Source organism: Arvicanthis niloticus, chromosome 11, assembly GCF_011762505.2.
Source record: "Arvicanthis niloticus isolate mArvNil1 chromosome 11, mArvNil1.pat.X, whole genome shotgun sequence".
Classification (NCBI taxonomy): Eukaryota; Metazoa; Chordata; class Mammalia; order Rodentia; family Muridae; genus Arvicanthis; species Arvicanthis niloticus.
In genome coordinates, this window is record NC_047668.1 from 78,371,294 (window position 1) to 78,389,831 (window position 18,538).

An 18,538-nucleotide genomic window follows, 5' to 3' on the forward strand; every position below is an offset into this window, starting at 1 on the left:
TTACAAAGGAAAGTATTTGATTGGGGCTTACAGTTCATAGGCTTAGTCCACTGTTATCACAGTGGGAAGCATGGTGGCATGCAGCCAGACATGTTGCTGGAGAAGCAGCTGAGAGTTCTACATCCAGATCTACAGGCAGCAAGAAGAGAGAGACACTGACACCTCAAAACTGGCCTCCAGTGACATATTTTCTCTAAGACCACACCAATAAAGCCACACCTCCTAATCCTTGTCAAGTGGCACCACTCCCTAATGACCACGCATTCAAATCTATGAGCCTATGGGAGCCATTCTTATTCAAACCACCGCATGGACACAGATATAAATCCTTATATATTTACCCTCATTGGGACTCTGATGGCCTGTACACATATTTAGTTTAAAAAATCATTGCCTTGTGTATATCCCCAGCAGCTTGGAAGACTGTAGCTAGTTTTATTTATAGCTGTGTTTATTGTGAAGACACTAAAGGATTGCTTTTACTTGCTAAATGTCTTTCAGAATTAAAAATGAGGTTTCAGCCGGGCGCACACCTTTAATCCCAGCACTTGGGAGGCAGAGGCAGGTGGATTTCTGAGTTCGAGGCCAGCCTGGTCTACAGAGTGAGTTCCAGGACAGCCAGGGCTACACAGAGAAACCCTGTCTCGAAAAAACAAAAAACAAAACAAACAAACAAAAACAAAACAAAAAAAATGAGGTTTCAACCCTGTGACTCAGCCATGCCACTCTTGGGTATGAACTCAAGGGACTCAGTCAACAGACCCAAGGGACTCAGTCAATAAACCCCAGAGTTACCTGGGCTTCCATGTTCATAGCTATACAGTACCCAGAAAAGCAACCAGTCCAGATGTCCATCACAAGATGAATGGATAAAGGAAACATAGTATACATACATAATGAAATGTTATGTAGCCAGAAGGGGAATTGTAACATTGAAAGGAAATGGACACAAGTGGCAAGTTGAATGATAAGGGATTTAAGCTAGACTCAAAAAGACACATTGTATTCTTTTATTTTCCTAGTCAGTGTTCTATTTCTATGAAGATTCACCATGACCAAGGCAACTATGTAGCCTCAGATTTTTCAAAACCAACTTTAATAAGGGTTCTCAGATACTTTAACCTGCCTTCTAGCCCACCATCCAAACACAGGGGAGAAAAAGACAGTAAATAGGATAAGGGGATATGGACCTGTTTAGAAGTAGTTCTTTGGGGTGATTCCAATCTCAATTTGCTAAGATACCAACAGTCCAGTTCATAAGTGTCACCAAACATGAATCAGCAACAGCAGCATAATCCAGCAGAAACTACCAGGCTACTAATCACCTAATCAGCAGGAGTCAGCGGAAGCGACCAGAACCAGCCGGAATCAGGAGTTCTCTGCCATGCCTCTCAATGAAGTGAAGACCAGCAAAGATCAAGACTAATAAAGAGTGGCACAGCTAGCTATGCAAGCCTCTGTCACTGTTCACTGAGTCCCACTTATACTCTCTCCAAACATCATATGTCTCCCACCAGTCTTGCCTCAGAAAAACTTCACAAGAATCTGCATCATATGACATGACCAGAAACTTATGCGTGACAACAAGAGAAAGCATTTAGTTGGGGCTGGCTTACAGTTTCAGAGGTCTAGCCCATTGTCACCATGGTGGGGAGCATGGCAGCAGGGGGGCAGAAGCTGGAACAGTAGCTGAGAGCTTCATGTTGATTGATAGGCAGAAACAGTGACACTGGGCCTGGCTTGGACTTCTGAATCCTCAAAGCTCACCAAGTGACACACTTCTTCCCACAAGACCACACCTCTTAATCCTTCCAAACCTTTCAAATGGTGCTACTCTGGTAACTAAGCACTCAAGTATATGAGCCTATGGGGGCCATTCTTATTCAAACCATTACACATATGTTAACCTACATTCAAGAGTATATATAAGAGTATATATATATATATATATATAAGTTAGAATACTGAACGTTGGCTAATACTGTAACTTATTTTGGAGGCAGTGAAAAATTATTTTTTAAATGCCTAAGCAAATAGTGTATTTATGTTTGATAGTAACTTATAGTAGCAGTTCCTGAACTTGATTGTGGATCAAAATCATATAGGTTGCCTTAAAGATAGGTAGATGAAGATAGATGATGGTGATGATGGATGGATAGATAGATAGATGGTAGCTATATATGAGATAGAAGATAGATAGATGGTAGGTATATATGATAGATAGATGATACATAGGTGATAGATATAGATAATAGATATATATGATAGATGATACATAGATGATAGAAGATAGACAGATAATAAATATATATATTGATGTGTTTATTAAAAGAGACTATGTTCTATGGGTGCGTATTGAGATATGGGGGGAAGGGATGTCTCAGCGGGCACATGCTGAGGCATCCTTTCCCCCTGAGGGAGCAGCCACATGACAGTGTAGTATAGAATAGAGTTTATTCAGAGCATGGGAGTTAAGAGGGTAGTAGAGGTAGAGAGAGGCAGAGAGAAAGAGAGAGGCCGGCCATGACTACATGGAGAGAGGGGGAAGGGAAGGGGTGAGGGGACAGAGGGGGAGCAATGTGGGGAGCCAAAAGAAGGCAGCTATCATCCTTGCAGCCATCTTGAGCCATATACCCTGACCAGAGACTTGATTGCATTAGCCTACAACAGCTGAGCACACTCTGATAACATCTTGCTTTAGATACCCAGGACTTTCCCTTGGGTGTGTGAGACTTAAAGGTGTGTGACTTAAGGGCGTGACTTAGAGATCAGATTTAGAGACAACACCTAAGGGCGTGATTAAAGGTGTGACTTAGAGGCATGGCTTAGAAGTGAGACATATAAAAGGTGAGACGCAGACAGGAGAGTTCAGAACAATTTGAAGTAACAGATAATCAGACACTTCAGAGAACAATTTGGAGTACAACTTGGAACTAGGAATTAGACATTAGAGTACAACTTACAGAACAACTTGGAGCAAATTAGTAGGAATTAGGCATTTGGAAGAGAACAACTTGGAGTTAGTTATTAGACATTAGGCACTTAGCACTTGGAAGAAGTAACTTGGAACTTGGAGGCACTAGGGACTAGGAACTCAAGACTTGGGACTTGGAGAGAAGAAGAGAGACTGAAGAATAAACAGAATTGAATTACACTCTGTCTGGTCTCCATTCTTTGAGTCCGTCCTCACTCTCTCTCTTGCTGAACCCTGACCCTCCGACCAGAGCAGCTTGGGGAAGTGCTGGCTTTAACAGTTTAGCCTCCAAGGCTTTTGGCAGTTCAGGTCCCAACACTGATAGAACGGTCCAAGACATTTTGACCCCCAAACGTAGGGCAGCTCGGGCCGCAACAGAGCAAGAAGGCAAAAGAGCAGGCGATCAAGAGAGCAAGAGTGCAAAAGAGAGAAGAGGGTCAAGCAGCCCCCTTTACAGTGGGCCAGGCCTACCTGGCTATTGCTATGTAACTGTGGGGGTGGAGTTTAGACAGAATGCTAACATATATGATAGATAGATGATAGATAGATAAAAGATAGATAGATAGATAGATAGATAGATAGATAGATAGATAGAAGAGATCGAAAGAGGGAAGGAGAGACAGATTACTTTACTCATTGCTATGACAAAATATCAAAAACAAAGTCCTTAGGAGGGAGAAGGCATGGTGTAGTGACAAGTCACGTTGTGTCATCAACAGGAATCAGAGACTAAATAAGAAATAGGGCTGGCTTATAAAAACTTAAAGACACTCTCCCCAGTGACTCACTTCCTCCACCAAAGGAAGGTTCTCTTAAAGGTTCACAACCTTCCCAAATGACACAACTGGGTACCAAGTGCCTATGGAGGTATTTCACAGCAAACCACAGTAGACAGAGAGACACAGAGAGAGAGAGACAGACACTGATACATTTAAATTTCTGGGTATTGCTGCCTTTCTTATTAGAAATGAGTGAAATACAAGACAATTTAGAAAGTAGGAAATGATGCAGACAAGTGACAGCAAGAGAGTATTGAAGAGCTGGAGTTGTCATTCACTGATAGCATGCTTGCCCAGCTTGCCCAAAGCTCAAGATTTTATCCCAGAAACACAGAACCCAGCATGGGGGTGCATGCCTGTATCTCAGCACAGTAGTGGAGGCAGGAGAATGCCATAGAAATTACCAGAGAGTTTGTATGCATCTCTAGAGCACTGTGATAGAAACTCGAGTCTGTGATGCCACCATAACTGCCCGCAGAATCAGGCTCTGGGGGATATTCGCTACAAGCATCTGGTCCTACTGTGTTCTGATGGCAGAGGATAAGATGACTGGGAGGTGGTATAGACAAGGCCACAGCTCCTGATATCTTTTAGCTAGGTCAGCTGCACCAATGAAAGACTGGGTCTCCCAACCACAGCCTGATCCTCTATTTACTTAGCTCTTGAACCATGGGCCTATAGTCCCTTTCAACAAGAGAAGAGGCTTCTCTAGGTTGGCCTTGAGCTTTCTTTCAATTGAGGTTAGGGTTGCAACCCCACTCCACTCCCCTCTGCTTAGAGTCACTTGGCTGATCAACTTCCAGGCTAGAAACTACGAGCCTAGCTTCACCCTAGAAGGCAAATCAAACAAGCAAGCAGCTGAGAACTTTGAAAATGAAACGAGATCTTTCCTCCTGCAGGAAAAACAGAGGCATGGATTCCACTGTGATGCCTTTTTACCCAGCTCCCTGGTGGTCGGTGGCTAGGATTCTGTGCTTTCGCCATTTCTACCCAGTCTGAATCACACTTGTAGATTGACACACATGGAATCTTTTTAAAACACTCCATTACACTATTCCCAGAGAGACACACCCACAAACTCCCCCATAATTCCTATGGCACTGCCCATGTCACTGTTCTCTTTCTTGAAGCCAAGTTCCCTATATGTCACCTTAAGAGAGGGTTATTGGGGCTGGAGAGATGGCTCAGTGATTAAGAGCACTGGCTGCTCTTCCAGAGGACCTGAGTTCAATTCCCAGCATCCACATGGCAGCTCACAACTGTCACTCAAGTTCTAGGGGATCTGACAACCTCACAAAGACAGACAGACAGACAGACAGACGGACAGACAGACAGACAGACAGACATGCAGGCAAAACAACAATGCAAATAAAATATAAATAAATAAATAAATAAATAAATAAATAAATAAATAAGAGAATTTATTTGGCTCGGGGTTTTAAAGGATTCAGTTCATCAGGGCAGGGATACCATGGCAGAGCCATTCAGTTCACAACATGGTGACACAGAACAGGGTATCAGACAGAGAGCTTCAAGAAGTACCCCAGCTCTACCTGTGGTGGTTTGAATATGCTTGGCCCATAAGAAGTAGCACTATTAGGGGGTGTGGCTTTGTGAGGAAGTGAGTCACTGTGGGGGCGAGCTTTGAGGTCTTATGCTCAGACTTTGCCCAGTGTGGAAGGAGTCCCTCCTCCTGGCTACCTGCGGCAGACTGCCTTCTCCTGGCTGCCTCAGAATCAAGATGTAGAGCCCTTGGCTCCTCCAGCGCCATGTCTGCCTGCATACTGCCATGCTTCCCACCATGATAAAGGACTAGATCTCTGAAACTGTAAGCCAGCCCCAGTTAAATGTTGACCTTTATAAGAGTTGCCTTGGTCATTGTGTCTTTTCACAGCAACAAAACCCTCACTAAGACAGCACTGAAGCTGTTGCTTGCTCCTGCAGATTCCCTCCAGCTAGGTCCCACCATCCAAAATCTCCATAGCTTCCCAAAATAGAACTAAAGCATGAGCCTATGGCAATATATCATATTCAATCGATAACAGTGATACTGGTACCCAGGTGCTATATCACATTGAGCTTAGATAGTTAATGACCAAGTAATCTAACCCTGAATGAAATTCATGAAGTAGATGGTGGCTCTTGTTCCTTCTAAAGACCTCTCATGTAGTAAATCTATGCCTTTGTCCTTAACCCTCCCCCAGGAAGTACAGAAGAAGTTGAGATGGGTGTGCAAGTCCACCACACTGGGGAAAACACAAGAGTACATTGTTTCCTCTGAGAATGCTAAGGATGGGAAGACAGAGGCCTGATGACACAGCAGACCAGGGTGGCTAGCCTCAAAAAGCCTTCATAGCCACAAGTACCTGGGAGCCCAGGACTGAAGCCAAAAGAAGGTCAGAGGGCTTGGGGTCATAGAAAACCGTGGCAAGTGAAAGGGTTAAAAATTTTCAAAATCTCCTAGCAGTCTGGGCAGAACCAAGAGTGCAGGTCAGCTTGGTTGTGAGCTCTGTGTTTCAGGAACTTGGCTGACCACAAGATAGATGGCTGATTACATACAGGCTCTTAGAGAATAGCCTATACAGAATGTTCCCCATGACTGTTCCTTGAACCCTGTCACAAACTGAATAATGGGCTGGGACTTTCCACAGGTGCTCTCCAATAGCCCTCCTTTACTCCCCCTGGGTTGTGGTTTCCCCCCTGAGTTGTAGTTTTTGGCTTTAAATTCTCTCTGTCTCCAAAGCCCCAGGGTCAGACCCCACTGCCCCTGCGTGGGTCATGGGTCTTGACCTCAGTATACTGATTGAAATATACCTCTTGCTGATTGCATAAAGTTCGGTGTCTTGTGAGTTAATGAGTGGTCTCGAATTCCAGAGGCTTGGGTGAGGTCCTCCCTTCATGGGGGCCTTACACAAGAAGAGTCAGTTCTTTTTTGTTGTTGTTTATTTGTTTGTTTGTTTGTTTTTTGTTTTTTTGTTTTTTGAGACAGGGTTTCTCTGTGTAGCCCTGGCTGTCCTGGAACTCACTCTGTAGACCAGGCTAGCCTCGAACTCAGAAATCCGCCTGCCTCTGCCTCCCAAGTACTGGGACTGGGATTAAAGGCATGTGCCACCACTGCCCTTCGAAGAGTCAGTTCAAAACTGAAAAAAAAAAAATCTGGCTTGGGAGGCAGAATCATTGATTCTAATCAATGATTAGACAACATTGTAGCATGACCCCAGCCAGTTCTGAGGCTGAAGGCTGTTTTTTTTCCCCATATGCTTTTAAACCATTTTGATTACATGCACGTATCTAGGTTGGGGAACTAGCAATACAATAAATGCAAATAGTCAAGGAACAAGCAAGACAATAAACAAAGTCCCATGATCACTGTTTCTAAGGGCTTCTCAGGATGAACAAAACACCTCCCTGTACTAGCCCACAGTCATATTCATGCCCGAGGCTACTGCTTTGTTCTAAGCCTAAGACTTAAATTCCTGCCTGAACTTACTTCCTTGTCATGGCCCAATGTCAGATTCCTGCCAAGCAGCCCCAAAAGCTTTCCACAATCCATAGCTTTACTAAATACAGGTGTGTAGGTCTTGCAGGAATCAGTTTTTCTTTCCACATTTTGAGTCCTAGGAATGAAACCCAGGTCCTCAGGTTTGGTGGCAAGTACCTTTACCCACTGAGCTGACTGGCTATTCATTTTGTATATTTGTATATTTGTTTGTTTTGGTTTGTTTTAGACAAGGTCTCACTATGTAGCATTGGCTGTTCTGGAACTCAGAACTATGTAGACCAGGCTGGCCTCAAATGCACAGAGCTCTGTCTGCCTCTACTTCCTGGGTGCTGAGATTAAAGGCACCACTCTTGGCTGCCTTTTTTATTCTTGATGATGTTCTCATTTTTTATTTTGTGGCTTATAATCCTGATAGCACATGTAACTCTGTCCCTAAGTATAGGCCATGAGGCTCTCACACCTGTGCTTTCTTCTCGGGGCTGCATGGCCTCCGTGGCTTTAGCTTTTGCATATAGGTCTTTAATTGTTTAAAGTCTATTTCTGTGTAAGTGTGAGGTGGGGCTCCATTTCATTCTTTCTCATGTGTTACTGTGCTGTCTCAGCCCTGTTTGCTGAGCAGACTATTCTTTGTCCATTGAGTGATTTGACATTTTTAAAAATTTAATACACCATAGATTTATTGATTTGTTTTTAGACTCTCAATTATATTTTATTGATCCATATATTACTGATCCATATGTATGTTCTTATGCCAAGTGCCACACTGTTTTGGTTACTGTAGCTCTGTAGTAATATAATTTTAGTAAATTTAAGTAGTTACATGTAACTAGTGAGTACCATATCTGACAGCACAGAATTAGATAAATTTGAGTTAGCTCAGTGTGGTAATCTGAATGAGAATGGCCCCAACCGGCTCACATATTCCATGTTTGTTCCCCAGTTGATGGAACTGTTTGTAAAGGATTAGGAGGTGTGGCCTTGTTGGAGAAAATGTGTCACTGGAGTGGGCTTCTGCCTGTGGATCAGGATGTAAAGCTCTCAGCTACTGCCCAAGTGCAATGCCTGTTTGCTTTCTGACATGATGACAATGGACTAACCCTCTAAAACTGTAAGCAGCCCCCTAACTAAATACTTTTACGCTGTAAGCTGCCTTGGTTGTGGTGTCTCATTACAGAGATAGAAGAGTGACTGAGACATTCATATAGATACAAAACATCACCCCATCCTGTCTCCTCACATCTGTACCATGGATCTGCTGTTGTTTTTAATTTTAAGCTTCTTTCCTCCTTCTTGCCACTCTCATGGCTCAGCTTTGTTAAATTACACTTTAAATCATTATCTAGCATTTTTGTATACTTATTACCTTAAAAGTCTTATTGGAATTCCTAACGCTTCTAATTAACATGTTAGCTCTCTTTTTTCTTTTGATGATCAATTGCTATCTGGACAAAGAGAAAGAATTTTTCTTGAGGATGGAGATCAGTTGATAAGAGTAAATTTGGGAGTATAGGTTGTCTTAGGACAAGTGACAGAGCACATCAGGAGCACAAAGGCCACAGTCATACACTTTTCCAGGGTCAGGCTGAGAAGGGATAATTTTTGATGCCAGCCTTCTGCTGGCCAGGGCTCTTCTGGTCAGTGTGCAGGCTCCGGAGGATAACATGTTTGACATTACAGAGCTGAATATAATGGCTCCAGGGGACCAATGAAGAACAATGCTGTTTCAAAAGGGAAGTGTCAATCACTCAGAGTTCTCTTCCTTGCCCTTGCTCCCTTCTAAATGACCGTGACACACAGTCGAGATGTAGTGGAGGCATCTTCAAATGTCTCGCAGCTCCATGCTGGCCTTCATCATAGAAAGGACTATGTAGTTTTCTGGAATGAGCGTGGAGGCAGAGGGAACGACAATCATGGCCAACTACTGAGGCTGATATGTGACACCCGTATCTAGGACCCCGGGTCCTGACATGTGCTTCTGGTCCTAACACCTCCATCTTCTAGGGCTTCATTTGGTCTGAGAGTGTTGCCCCACCCCCAACCCCTGCACACCCCACTGGCACTGATGTTCTCTGAGGCTCCTAGTTCTAGGACACAACTTCCTCTTTTCAGACAGACTCTTTATGTAGCCCTGTTTATCCTGGAAAAGACCTGATTTGACTTGAACACACAGCAATCCACCCGTCTCTGTCTCTTGAGTGCTGGGATTAAAGGGGTACATCACCACACCTGGTCTTTTGCTTTTGTTTTGTTCTGTTTCTTAATGATTTTTTTTATGTGCATGAAGGTTCTGCTTGCTTGCATGTATGTATACCATTTGCATGCCTGGTGCTGAAGAAATCTAAAAAAGGATGACAGATGCTCTGGAACTGGACTGTGAGGCATGTGGGTGCTGGAACCACGCTCAGGCTCTCTGCAAGAACAGCAAGAACTCCTAAACACTGAGCCATCGCCCTAAGCTCTAGGACATGCTTCTTAAAATGTGAACCGTGGGTCACATACATATACACATACACACACACACACATACATATATAGCATATACACATATATCATATATATCATATACACATACATATACACACACATTCACATATACATCATATATATATATCATATACACATACATGTCCACACACATTCACATACACATATACATCATATACACACACACACACACACACACACACACACACACACACACACATATATATATATATATATATATATATATATATATATATATATATGTATCCAGGGGGTTGCATAGCTGAATTAAGGGTACCAAAAATGTTGGCAACAGTAAAAGTTTTCTTAATGTACAACAACCAAAAATTAAGTTAAAATGAAACATGTGGTAAACCTATGGTGTTTACAGTGTTTTACCCATGTGATATCATGGGACTTTGTTGCAGCCTAGGAACTGAACATACAACCCATGCAGTTGTCCTGATGTCAATGAACACTGCCCAAAACACCTCAGCTCAGACTCACAACTAGAATGTGTTACAGATTGCGGAGTTTTTACCTTACACACATTGTTTTCAGCTCTTAAAGATATATAATTATTTCATTATGGAAAATAAAAACTAAAAAAAACTGTTAATACGTTCCTACCATTATCCTTCATGATGAAGTTAGTCAGTCTTCAGATTGTACTGTGTTTGAGCAGTCGGTCCATTAGTGGGTAAGGCATTTGCTATCAAGCTGAGGACTGAAGGAAGGACAGAGCTGATGCCCACAAGTTAGCCCCTCACTTTCACATGCATACTGTGACACATACTCCCTGGCCCCCCTACTCCCCCCCCTCACCCCCACCCCCCACCCCCTACCCCCCCACCCCCCACCGTCACCCACCAACATACTTATCTTATGTGTCTGAGTGTTTTACCTGTGTTTATGTGCCCTACATTCCTGCATTGGCCAGAAGAGGGCACTAGATCTCCTAGAACTGGAGTTAGAGCCAGTTGTGAGCCACCATGAGGGTGTTGGGAATTTAAATTAGGTCCTCTGGAAGAACAGCCAGTGTGCTCTTAACTATTGGGCTATCTCTCAGATGAAAATTTTAAAATAAAATTAATGTTTAAAGTTAGATATGGTGAGCCAGACAGTGGTGGTGCACACCTTTAATCTCAGCACTTGGGAGGCAGAGGCAGGTGGATTTCTGAGTTTGAGGCCAGCCTGGTCTACAGAGTGAGTTCCAGGACAGCCTGGGCTACACAGAGAAACCCTGTCTCAAAAAACAAACAAACAAACAACAACAACAAAAAAGTTAGGTATGGTGACATATACCTTTAATGCCAGCACCTGGGAGACAAGAGCAGGCAAATCTCTATGAGGTCCAAGCCAAACAGACTCTGTCTCAAGAAATTGAATCAAACATACAAAAAATGTTGTTTAAATTGCTGACTTGGCTTTCTTAAATATATCTACGTGACTTTTGTTTGTAGTACGCAGAATCTCTGAAATGTTCTAGACCATGCTGGTTTTGTTCTTTGTTCCATCTGACACAGGATCTGAAGTACCCCAGGCTAGCCTCAAATTCCCTATGTAACCCAGAATGATTTTGAACTTGATCTGATCCTCCACCTGGACTTCCAGAGTGCCAGGATTACTGATAGGAAGCCCTACACCCAGTTTGAAAATTTTACCTTGTGGAACGATGCCATGGCGAGATCTTTCCAGACCTTATCACTAATGTGTAAAGTAACTCAGGAAATCTTTTTTTTTCCCTTTTTTATTTTGATGATGTCAGGCTCTTTACCACAATTTCCCCAATCTATGAAAAAACGCTGAGTAACTGGGGATGGAGGAGGACCCTGAAAGCCACTGCTCTGTGCCTGTCAGACACAGGACACAGAAATACATCTGACAGGGCTGGCAAGATGGCTCCGTGGGTAAAGCAATTGCCACATGCACTTGGCAACATGCATTCAATCTCCACAAACCACTGTAGAATGTAAGACCCTAAAGTTGTTTTCTGACCTTCATACATGTGTGTGGCACACACACACAATTAGTAAATAAGTTAATAATGAATTATTCTGTGGGGGTTTTAGAATACTTATTATTATTTTATATATATGAGTGTTTAGCCCACACGTATACTGTGGGCATGCCCTGTGTCTGGGGAGGCCAAAAATGAATGTTATACTCCCTGGGCCTAGAGTTATAGATGTTCTAGAGGTGCTATGTGGGTGCTGGGAATCGAATCCAGATCCTCTGAGCAAAAGAGCAAAAGGTGCTGTTAACCACAAAAATCACTTCTTCAGCCCCAATAAATAGCCAACTTTTAAAAAATCACATCTGACAATATTTTTAACCCTTTATGTTCTGTGCTATCTTCCCATACAATATTTGTTTTGGGGCTTCATGTACCTGCTATTGCTGTACCCCAGTTTGCAGCACGGTGACTGACATAAGAAGGCACACCAGTTTCTTGGGTGGAAAGATGGATAAGATACCGCCACATGCTTATCGTTTCACAGTGACTAACACACATACACACACATGCATACGCAGAAACAACAAAAATATATATCTTCTTGATTATATATATGCATATATAAAATACATATAATGTAATTTTTGTATACATGTAATGCTTGTATGTATTGTATACATCTGTGTGTGTGTATGTAATAAAGAAGGTATGGGATTCCTATTGCTACAGTGACTAATAGCCCTAAGAGGATGTAGAGGCTGGACCTCAATTTCACTTCCTGCTTCTCTGGTAGAAAGAAAACATATCTATTCCTCATTAGCCTTGTGGTCAGAAGAGTGGGATACCTCTCTGGCTCTGGGTTGGGACAAGACATTCTGATCTGCTTCAAAGATTAGAGCATTGCTGTTGTCTCCTCCTTTAAGAGTTAATCACCTGGCCAGGAGTTGATCCCCTAAGGAAAACTGATTCAGGCTAAGGTCCCCTAAGGAAGCTGAAGACATGCTAAAGAGATGAGAAAAATAATTGTCTTTTTAATGAGATAATATCCTTACCCCACCCACCCACAAAGCCTCTCTCCCGTACAGAACCCCCATCACATGGCTCTGTGGCTTGCCCAGAAGTTACTGAGGTAAGAAACTTATTTTATTTCTTTTCTGTCTCTTTTTCTTTCAGTTTCTGACCAACACTTATGTACAATTTCCAAGATAGCTGAGGCTTTCTCACTAATTCTCTGAAGCAGCCCCTCCTTTATCCCTCGTAGGCACCTTGCCCTCCCTCCGTGAAGCTGCTGGCTGCACTCCATTGGTAAGCCTTGCTGTTTTCTCAGACCCTGAGTGCGAAGGCGTGGCTTCCTCGGTTCCTATCCCCAACGCCCTTCCCTTAGCAGCTGCTGAGAGGTGCAGCTTGCTAGCTCTGTTATTTGTCTCTCAGATGCTAATAAATTATATTCAAACTTCCCTTTGAGTCCATTTCTAAATGTTTTTATTAGCAAGACTAAGCCCTCAAAAGAGGAATACCAAATTCTCCACTAACACTACCACCAACGTTTTATATTTGCTGTGTGGCTACTTCCTCAGAGCACCAAATAAGGGTCGCGACGGATCAGTGCTGTGTGAGGCTGACACAGAGAATTCCTCAACCTCTGGCCTCGCTGAGGAACCCCACTGCACCGGTAATTCAAAGGGTCGGTGCATTTTCCCGGGATATGCATATTTCTGTTACGTTGAGGGATTTCTAGCCTTAAGGTTAATTTTAACCAGTTGTGCTTAGTCTTCAATCATGTGCTTTAATGAATATCACTGCTGCCAGGAGAAGTCCCTCCACTGAGTTGTTATATTTCAGAAATGTCTGACTCTGAAAGTAATAGAAACTTATTGTGGAAAATGTAAACATTGTTTGTGACAATGGGTTTTCTTAGCTTTTGTTTTTTGGTTTTTTGAGACAGAGTTTCTCTTTGTAGTCCTTGTTCTGAGACTCACCTAGACCAGGCTGGCCTTGAACTCTTCTGCTTCAGGAGTGCTGGAATTAAGTGGGCCACTGCCACCTGCCTGGCTTTGTTTTTTCTTAGTTGAATAATGTATGCATGCATTCCAGGGGGGAATTGTTCTCCTGTGAAGTAGTGGAGAGCAGGCTGAGGGTGGGGCTACCCATCTAAGATCCCAGATCTTCGGGTGCTGAAGCAGGGATAGTGCAAGCTTAAAGCCAGCCCAGACAGCAATAATGTTTTTCCAAAAAGGGAGGAAATACAGAAGGGGTTGGGGAAAGACGTGGAGTTCTAAGATAGGAAATGAGAGCCGAGGAAGTCAGCCATTAGTACTTTTAGCTGCTATCCAAGTAAAAGCTCCTGTCTTGCCTAAAACATCTTCTGTAAAGGGTGGAGGAGATGGCTCAGCCAGTAGAGGTTTGCTAGCTGACAAGCTGAGTTCAATCCCCATCCCCAGACCCCATACAGTAGGAGAGAACTAGCTCCTTTAAGTTGTCCTTTGACCTCCACACTCATGCTGTGGAACATGTGCCCCCCAATATGTTGTAATAATAATAATAATAATAATAATAATAATAATAATAATAATAATAAACTTCAGTAAAAAGCAGCAGTTGTTGCTGATGAACACAAGAGGATTTTTAGCTTTATTTAATGACTGGCCTCAGGGCTCTGACAGCTAGAACCTTTGAGCTGGTCCCAAGGACTAATAGAAGAATGTGGACAGAGGAAGCGTAATAGATCTGTAACTCTGCTTCACAGAAATGACCAATTTTGACCTAGTGTATGTCCTTGTACTGTGTGTGTGTGTGTGTGTGTGTGTGTGTTTGTGTGTGTGTGCTTGTATTATATAGACCTGCATTACATAAATACTTTCCTTGTTTTTATTTTTCTTCCAAAATTAAATCACAGTATTTATAGTGATTTGAATGAAAATGGTCCCCATAGACTCCTAATCCTTAGTCACCAGGGAGTGGTACTGTTTGAGGATTAGGAGGTGTGGCCTTCTTGAAGGAGCTGTGTTACCGGCTGTGGGTTTTGAGCTTTCAAAAGCACGTGCCAGGCCCAGATCCAGCCTTGCTGGTCTGCTTGCTTCCACTACCCTCTTCTCATGGACCCTCTAAAACTGTACACAATCTCCAATTAGATGCTCTATTGTATAAGAGTTGCCTTGGTGACTCTTCACAGCAAAACAACAGTGAATATGACAGTATTCAATGGTATTAATGTTCTTTAATAGTGCATACTGCTGAAGCATGAAGAACTGAGTTTGAACCCACTTAAAAACCAACTGTGATGACATCTGTTTGTAACTCTAGCACGGGGGGAGTGAAGGCGGCGGATTCCTGGTCACTACCTAACCAGTCCAGTCCAGCTTTAGGTTCAATGAGAGATCCTAGCTTAACAAATAAGATGGAGAATAATAAAGGATTTCAAACCCTGTCCTCCACGTGCATGTACACATACACATGTGCATGTAAAACACAGATACATACACAACTCAGAAACATGCTCACACACAAAATAAATACCTGGGAAATTCAACTCACAAAAGAGCAAGGTTTGTTTGGCTAATGGTTTTGGAGTTTTGGATTCCTGGTCAGTTGGCCATGTTGCTTTTGATCCTGTGATAGGGCAATAAATCATTTCAGGGAGCACATCTCAAAGAAAGCTGCTGACTGCCTGACCAGGACTCAAACAGGGAAAAGAGGGCGGGGTCAGGCGATTCTCTGTGAGGGAATGGCCCCAACACCCAAAACTGTGCGCTAAGCACTGCTGCAGGCTTCATACACACACACACACACACACACACACACACACACACACGAGCTGCAGTGGTCTTCTGTGTTAGGGAGAGAAATTTATGTAACCACTTCTTCATTACAGATGCTTATCAGCACAAGCTATTGTCACAACGGCGCTAGTGTAAATACATTTAAATATAGTATTATTAGTATTATTACTATCATTATTATTGTTGTTGTTGTTGTTTTCCGAGACAGGGTTTCTCTGTGCAGCCCTGGCTGTCCTGGAACTCACTCTGTAGACCAGGCTGGCCTCGAACTCAGAAATCCGCCTGTCTCTGCCTCCCAAGTGCTGGGATTAAAGGCATGCGCCACCACTGCCTGGCAGTTGTTTATTATTGTTTTTTATTATTATTATTATTATTATTTTACATTTAAATATAAATCTACATGAGTATCTGTAATTCTTCCTTAAGCATGGACAACCAGGACTTACAGGGCAACTCTAGCTATCCTGGAACTCACTATCGTAGACCAGACTGGCCTCAAACTTAGAGATTCCTCTGCCTCTGCCTCCTGAGCGCTGAGAGTAAAGGTATGTACAACACACCCAATTGGTGTTCGGAAATCTTGATACATTTTTTCCATTTACTAAACACAGTTTTCAGAATAGGTGATTTACAATATTACAAACACATGAAAAAAGATATTTTTCAACTTTTAAAAATGTCTTATAAATGGGATGAAATGAATGAACATTTTTTTTTTCTAAATTTCAGTGCTAGGAATAGTACCAAGGTCACGGCCATGCTAGGTCAGCGGACCCAAGCTGTGGCCACACTAGGTCAGTGCTCCAGCGTCATGTTACCCAGAATCCTCACTGCTACGTGAACATGCTAGGTCGGCGCTCTAGCATCGCATTACCCAGAATCCTTGCTGCTACGTCGTTTTTATAATGTTCCTGCGCGCTGTTAGATGCAGCTGTGGCGGTTCCTTCTTATATCTGCTAGCGTGAAGATGTCGAAGTTTGCCCACCCCATGCCGAGCACTTGGGTGGTTTCCCATTCGTACTTTCCCTATAATGTATCTTTTGGAGAATAAATTCCCACTGTTTTTTGAGAGTTTCCTAGAAGTGGAATTATTGGACCATACATATTTACTTAGTAGACGTTGTCAACTGCCCAAAGTGACTTTAACAGTTTCTATATCAGCAAGATGTGGAAGTTGCAGTTACGCTGTGTCCTCATCAACACTTGGTGCTGTCAGACTTTAAGATTCTATTCTGGTGAACATGTATTTTCTGTGCTTACATGGACCCTTTATTTAGCCCTGTCTTTGTGGTTTTGATATGAATTTCCCCATCTGTTCAGGTCTGCTTATTTTCATACCCGCTAAGCTGAACATGTATGGAAATATCTTTGTCCAGTCTGCAAGTTCCTCTTTTCACTCTTGTAATAGTATCTTTGCATTAACAGAAGTTTCAAGAACTTTCATGCAGGCACAAGTGGCTGGTGCTTTTTATAATACCTGCTTACGTCATCTCTGCCCACTCCAAGAGTGCGGATGCTCTTCTATGAGCTTTTTCGATAGTAATTTGTGGTTTACTCTTTGACAATTAGACATATGTGATCCAGTCAGGCAGAGAGGGGCCAGATACCTTGTGTATTAAGCAAATAATTATCTGTCCAACACCGTATAATGGCAAGGCATCTTTTATAGAATTACAGGAACACAGCACCACACCTAGCTTGTGCACTTGCACAGTGAAATAGTAGCGTCCATTTTTTTTTCCTGATTGCTATGTACCAATTCCTCATTGGCAAGCATTTTAACCTTCACCTTTTATTCATGTTATAAGTACTTTCTCAGGTTTCATATGACTTGGATTCATTTATAGTTTCTCTTTCTGTAAAGTATTACATTCTTATGAAATAAAGTATATTCATATTTTAGCTTAGTAACCTTACTCCCATTATTTTTATACTTAGTAAATCTTTTCCTAATCCCCATGAAGTTTAAATATAATGGGAATATTCACAATGTAGATGATATGTAACTACATGAATGTAAATGTTATTTCCTATAATATCCAAAACCTTTCACTTTCTAGAGTAAAGGAATTGAAGTCTGAGCCTAAAGGTGGAGAGAATAAGTCTGAATTTTAAATTGCAACTTCTGGCAAAGTGTTAGCTGTCTTCCTTAAATCCCACCAGCACAGCTCTTTTATCTGTGTTAGGAAAAAATGTTCCCACCTTTTTACCTATTTACTTAGGCTCCAGGTGACTGGAGCAGAAATGGCTGTGGTGACTTATGGGGGACCTCAGACCCACAGTCATGCCAAGAAAAGAAGCAGAACACAGTGACAGCTAAGTCCATGGTAATGAGAACAGAGCTAAGAACATTCCCTGGTGGGAGCGAGGGTGGGAGGGTCAGGAGACCTCATCTGAAGTCCCATCTCCGACTCCCACCCTGACCCTGAACTCTGTGTGGTCTTGTGGGGGAGGTGGTAGAACACATCCTGGAAAGCCCATTTCGGATGAAACTTGGTGACGAAGCTTTCTGTGTCACCACACCTGCTGGGGTGGAACTTCTCACTGAGTCAGCCATGCGCCCACGAGTAACTCATGCTTCTGCATGTGACCCCAGTAAGTTCATAAGGTTTGACAGCCTGGAATGAGTGGAATGGCTTGTTTATGCCTGTCGTAGTTGTATCTGGGCTGAACAAATGTTTCTTTACATCTCTCCAGAAAAATTCATGCAATTCACTTCATGGGATTTGTCTGGACAGAGGACAGTCCCAGCCAACGCAGTGGCTTCTTGTGTCAGGTTTTCCAAGCGTGCAGGGGTCTCTGGTTTCAATGACTAGAGCTGAAACTGCCAGCCAGTGGACCTGCCTGCTGTACAAGTTACCAGAGTAGTCAAGTACCTGCCAGACAGCAGCTTTTAGCTACTGTGGCTCAGGGGGCTGCCTGGGGAACTACTAGCCAAATTATGAGGCTTTACTGTGCCTGCCCAAGATGGTAGTGCCCCCATCTCTTGGGGTTCTGCTCACTGTTCTGGAAGTACAATGGGAAGACCCATAACTTGGCTATTTAAGGTAGGTTGTTGTTGTT